General features: G+C 53.1%; 1 long non-coding RNA gene across 6 annotated transcripts; it reads right to left on the minus strand.

Annotated features, from left to right (window-relative positions):
- Positions 1-326: 326 nt before the first annotated feature.
- On the minus strand, positions 327-4,879 carry LOC113408120. Of its 6 annotated transcripts, none has more exons than XR_003370229.2 (4): positions 4,434-4,879; positions 3,948-4,064; positions 2,450-2,546; positions 327-874 (listed from the first exon to the last, which is right to left on the minus strand). It is a non-coding gene; the product is annotated as an uncharacterized LOC113408120 (long non-coding RNA). The 6 variants fall into 6 exon arrangements; XR_003370227.2 differs by lacking the exon at positions 4,434-4,879 and adding an exon at positions 1,975-2,081 and having other exon boundaries at positions 2,460-2,546; positions 3,948-4,425; XR_003370226.2 differs by lacking the exon at positions 4,434-4,879 and adding an exon at positions 1,975-2,092 and having other exon boundaries at positions 2,460-2,546; positions 3,948-4,425.
- Between the last annotated feature and the right edge of the window lie 1,149 nt (positions 4,880-6,028).

Raw genomic sequence — 6,028 nt, forward strand, 5'->3', positions numbered from 1 at the left:
AATTTACACCGCTCAACCAACCACAACTTTCACCCTTTGTTTTCTTGGGCACAAGAAAGAACACTGTCGGATCGAGGAGTGTCAACTGTAGGGATTCGGACAGCTCCGTTAGTTGTGTCCGAATTCCAGGCCTCGTGTCTCTTTGGTGATAAAGAGAGGAGATTCCTCCGGCTACGTTCGAAGGGATTGATGTGGCGGTCCTTTCTGAAATGTGTTGATGTTGAGGTGTTGTAGGTAGATGCGATGGTATTCAGAGCCGGCACGTGGGTGCACCTAACCCTACTAACAGGACTGCGTCACAAGTAAGAGGGGTCTTTTCTGGTAAAGGTAGGGGGCACAAAGTTGTCATTTTCTTGGTGGGGTAGGAGGTAAGTCGGGAAGGGTGTCGCTCAGGGATGGAGCATTGATTGGAAAGGGGACACTCAGCAGGATCCCTCACTTCCCTGTTCATTTCCAGATCTTTCCACATTGGGGACTCTCCCCCCCCTCCTTGTGTAAAGGAGGAGTATTTTACGAAAGAAAGGGTGACTGCCCTGTAATCAGGGTTCAGGTCGCTTTCCCTTTTCTCCTCCCTGTATTGGCCCCCTTAACGGCACCCGACATAGTCACTCTGCAGAGTAGACTCTGGCCCCTCCGCAGCCTTGATACCACAGAGCCCGTACCCAACGAGGAACCACACGGCCTGTGAAGAAAACTAGAGGGAGCACACATGAGGAATTCAAAGCACTGGCCTCTTACTCAGAGCTAATTATCTGGGAGGCGGAAACCTGAGGACTGTTCATATCTGCTTAGAAGGATGTCCAGGTTGCTCAGGTCCACTTGTGCCAGCTTCTCCTGTGGCTGGGGCTCCTGGCCAATTCCTCTGCAAGCGCAGCTGCAAAAGCCAAGCATGAGCCATCACTACACAAACCTCTATTGGTTTGTGAAATCTTGCCCTCATCCCTGCCTCCCTCTCCCATCCCATCTACATCAGCCCCACTGGATGAACAGAAACAGAGTGATCATTTCTCTCGTGGAGCAACAGTGACACCAGGTGGCCCGCCAGGGGAATGCACAAAGCATTTCCCTTAGGCAGTAACAGTGACACCAGGTGGCCACTCGGTGTAATTGCACAGAGCATTTCCCACATGAACTAACAATGACACCATATGGCCACGTTGGGTAATGCACAAAGCATTACCCTACTGGAGCAACAGTGACACCTGTTGGCTAATCCAGGTAATGAAGAAAACATTTCAGGGTGCAGGAGTGGCACCTGGTGGCCACTCGCGGTAATGCACAAAGTATTTCCAATGGGAGCAACAGTGACACTGGGTGGCTAATCCAGGTAATTCACAAAGCATTTCAGGGAGCAAGACTGACTGGGTGGCCACAAGGGGTAATGCACAAAGAATTTCCCCCATTGATCAACAGTGACACTGTGTTGTCACCTGCAGTACCCTCAGAGCAATCCCTTAAGAAGCAGCAGTGACATTGGGCGGCCAGTTGGACGACTGCACAGAGCATTTCTCTCATGGAGCAACAGAGACACTAGGTGGCCACTTGGGGAAATGGACAGAGCTTTTCCCCCATGGAACAGCAGTGACGCCCGGTGGCCACTCAGTGTAATTGCACAGAACATTTCTCTCATGAAGCAAAAATGAGACTGCGTGGCCACCCCGGGTAATCACAGAGCATTTCCTTCATGGAGCAATATTGACACCGGGTGGACACTCTGTATAGTTGCACAGAGCATTTCCCAAATAAAGCAACAGTGACACTGGGTGGCTAATCCAGGTAATGCACAAAGCATTTCCCCCATGGAGCAACAGTGGCACTGGGTGGACACCTGGGGTAATGCACAGAGCATTTCCTTAAGGAGCAACAATGACACTGGGTGCCGTGATACAGCAGGGCCAGAGAGCAGCAGGAGAATGGTAGAAGAAAACTAGAGTGGTACAGATGAGCAATAGAGTGCCATAATTGTTCACTCACAGCCAGTCATGGAGAAGACAGAAAGCGGAGGACTGTTCATCTCTGCTTACAAGGATGTCCAGGCTGCTCAGGTTCACTTCTTCCAGTTTCTCCTCTGGCTGGGGCTCCTGGGCGATTCCTCCGCAAACACAGCATATAACCCAAGCAGGAGCCATCACTGCCCAAAGTTCTATTGGTGTACGAGATACTGCCCTCCCTCTCCCATCCACTGTACATCAGCCCCACTTGATGAACAGTGACAGTCAACTCCCACAGTCACCCCCACCACTACCAATGGAGGATCTAGTACCATCATGCTTCTCTTCCCCCTCCCAATGCCCCAGTGGGTTGCAGACGCCCCAGACCAAGCCTGTGAGCATGCACCATTGCCCATGTTCTATGCAAGGAGACAGGACAAGGGGAGAGAGAGAGAGTATGTTGGCCAACATATGAGAGCTCAGAGAGAGACACATAGGAAGAAGGACAAACTCAGCACCTGTACTCACCTTTCCGGTTCCAGGCCTCTGCTCAGGTGAACATGCTCCTCCCTGTCCAGGAAGATCAGCTGCTCCCAATATAGGGAAATTCTCCCTCTGCACCCAGAACAAGGTGGAAAACTTTTATTACAAACCGAGCCCCACCTAAAGGGAAGCAGACGTCTGTACTCAGCCTTTACCACACATGTATCTTAGAGGCCACCTGGGGTATTTCTCAGAATGTAGTTGCCCTGGAGCAACAGTGACACCCAGAGGCCAATCACGGCAATGCACAGAGCATGTCCCCCATGCAGCAGCAGTGACACTTGGTGGCCACTCGCGGCAAAGCACAAAGCATTTCCCTCGTGGAGCAACACAGACACTACGTGGACACTCAGGGTAAGGCAGAAACCATTTCCCCCCCACAGCGCTGCAGTGATACTCGGTGGCCAGCTGGGGTAATGCCTGGGCTGTCTGCCTTGGACCATCAATGCCATCCGGTGGCCAGGCAGGGTAACATACAGACTGTAAAAAGCAACAGAGGGTCCTGTGGCACCTTTAAGACTAACAGAAGTATACAGACTATGTTTCTCCTGGAGCAGCGGTGACACCCGGTGGCCAGTTGGGGAAATGCGCAGCGTGCATCTGCCCTGGAGGAGCAGTGACAGCCTGTGGGCAGCAGGGGCAGCACCAGCCCCTTCCTCATTGGGGGAGCTGAGGTGGGGTAGACAGAAAATTGTGGCAGCTACATCCCCCCCACCACCACGAGGCCTCACCCCTCACTGAAGTGCAAGTTCCGCCTCCTCCCCTCAGAGGCTCCGGCCCTTCACCAGCCCAGAAGCCAGAGCCAGGCAGGGTAGGGCGACTGCTGCGCTAGGTGGCGCAATGATGCAGGCAGCCACAGCGCTCCCCACTCTTGTCCTTGTGCTGGGTGGGGTCCCGGGGCTGTGGCTGCTCCTCAGTTCCCGGCCGCCCTTCAACCGCTCACAGACCTTAAGAGCTGCTCGGGTTGGGGTCGGGCTCCAGGGCCAGCAGAGCCCTCGGGGAGCAGTAACCACGAGGGTTAGGACCCAGGAGCCCAGGCTGGAGCAGGTCAGCCCGGAGTGCTGTGCAGAGCCCTGGACCCTCCACATAACGTGTGTGGTGCAACTTGGTGACTGGAGACACAGGCCGAGGGCTACTCTCAGACCCCTGCTCACGTCCGCTACTGAATGTAGCCTGCTTCAGAGAGGATACCTAGAGTGGCATGACCAGGGAAGCTCACCCAGTGATAGAGAAGGAAGAGACTTGAGGACTGAGCATATCCGCCCTCAACCCTCTTCCCGTTACACCTTTAGCATTACAACCAAAAAGCACCCCTTGCAACGGCACCCGACACAGTCACTCTGCAGAGCAGACTCTGGCCCCTCCCCAGCCTCAATCCCACAGAACCCCGTGCCCAGTGAGGAAGCTCACGGCCTGTGAAGAAAACTAGAGCGAGCACAGATGAGGAATTCCAAGCACTGACGGCTTACTCACAGTCAGTTATGCGGAAGGCAGAAAGCGGAGGACTTTTAATCTCTGCTTACAAGGATGTCCAGGCTGCTCAGGTCCACCTCTGCCAGCTTTTCCTTCGGCTGCTGCTCGACTGTTCCTCTGCAAGCGCCACAAATAAGCCAAGCAGGAGCCATCACTCCACAAAACTCAATTGATGGGCAAAATCTTGCCCTCATCCTTGCCTCCCTCTCCCATCCCGTCTACATCGACCCCACTCGATGAACAGAGACTGCGTCAACACTGACAGTGATGCTCCACTCTCGCGCGCACTGCCCCGCGTGATTTTTGTCCCCTTCCACTTCTACATGGCTTCCGAGACCTAGCCAGTGGGGATGCACACCTAGCACGCCTGCCCGTGTTCAACGAAAGGAGACCTAACAAGTAGAGACAAGGACAGACCGAGAAAGTGGGTCAGACAACACACTAGAGAAGAGAGAGAGAAACATGGAAGGAAGGCAAGAAACTCACCAGCTAGAGTCATCCTCCTAGATGCAACCTTTCGCTGCGGTGGACACACAGCTCCTGGCCAGACAAAATGAGCAGCCCCTGATAACGGGGACCTCGTCTCCCTCGTAGCCACAGCTAGACGAGAACCTTTTCTTACAAACACAGACCAAGCTAACGGCGCATCCCTGCCTGGAGCCATGTGGGCCGTGACCAGACTCCTCACCAAACCAGACACTTAGCTCACTGACAGTGACGGCTACTCCGCTTCCAGCTAGATGGCATCGCCATAGCCTGGCATCAACAATGCTCACTGTCTCATGGCTCTTGCACGCCTTCCATCTCACAACGGGGGTGGGCTCTTACCCTTGACTTCTTTCTCCATCCTACTAAGCAGAACACAAGAGGGAAAAACAAAAGTTATCATCGGTGTATGTTCTTCTTCTCCCTGTCCCATTACACCTTTATAGATACAATTAAAAAGCACACAACGCACACTTAACCTCTGGAATTGCTGGCCAGAGAATGCTGTGAAAGCCAAGACTATAATAGGGTTCAAAAAAGAACTAGGTCAATTCATGGAGAATAGGTCCATCAATGGCTATTAGTCAGGATGGGCAGGGATGGTGCCCTTATCTTCTGTTTGCCAGAAGCTGGGAATGGGCGACACAGGATAGATCACTTCACGATTACCTGTTCTATTCATTCCCTCTGAAGCACCTGGTATTAGCCAGTCGGAAGACAGGATACTGAGCTAGATGGACCTTTGGTCTGACCCAGTATTGCCATTCTTACGTGCTAATGTTAAGCAGCCCGTTGCACCTGCACCCAAGAGAGTCACTGTGCAGAGGAGACTATTGTCTCTTCCCCTGGTCGTAATCCCACAGCTAATCCCAAAATAGGGAAATTCTCCTCCCACACCCAGAACAAGGAGGAAAACTTTTATGAGAAACCAAGCCTCACCTGAAGGGAAGCAGCCGTCTGTACTCAGCCTCTACCATGCATTTATCTTAGGCTTCAGCCGTGCTGCTAAAAGTCGTGAAGTGTAGTTATGAGGGAGGCAGAAAGCTGAGGACTGTTCATATCTGCTTAGAAGGATGTCCAAGCTGCTCAGATCCACTTCTGCCAGCTTCTCCTCTGGCTAGGGCTCCTGAACAACAATTCCTCTGTAAGAGCAGCTGCAAAAGCCAAGCATGAGCCATCATTACACAGAGCTCTTGCCCTCATCCCTGCCTCCCTCTTCCATCCTATCTACATCTGCCCCCCTCAATGAACAGAGACCGAGTTAACGCCGACAGTCACCGCTCCACTCTCGCACCCACTGCCCTGCATGATTTTCATCCCCTCCTACTTCTCCATGGCTCCGGAGACCTAGCCTGTGGGGATACACAACTACCACACCTGCCCTTGTCCTATGAAAGGAGACAGCACAATGAGAGGAGAAGAGAGAGAGAGTCCATGGGGCTGGTCTATGGATAAGTTCAGTAGGCATCAGTGGCTTAGTCCTTTGCAGGGCCGGGTCGCCTAGGGCGCCAAGTGGCTGGGGGCGCCCACTGGGTCTTAGTGTCCACTCTTCTGGTTTTCCTATCCCTGTTCTGACCCTTCCTGCAGGCTCGGAG

This window comes from Terrapene carolina, unplaced genomic scaffold, assembly GCF_002925995.2.
Source record: "Terrapene carolina triunguis isolate 2854851 unplaced genomic scaffold, T_m_triunguis-2.0 Scaffold816, whole genome shotgun sequence".
Taxonomy (NCBI): domain Eukaryota; kingdom Metazoa; phylum Chordata; order Testudines; family Emydidae; genus Terrapene; species Terrapene triunguis.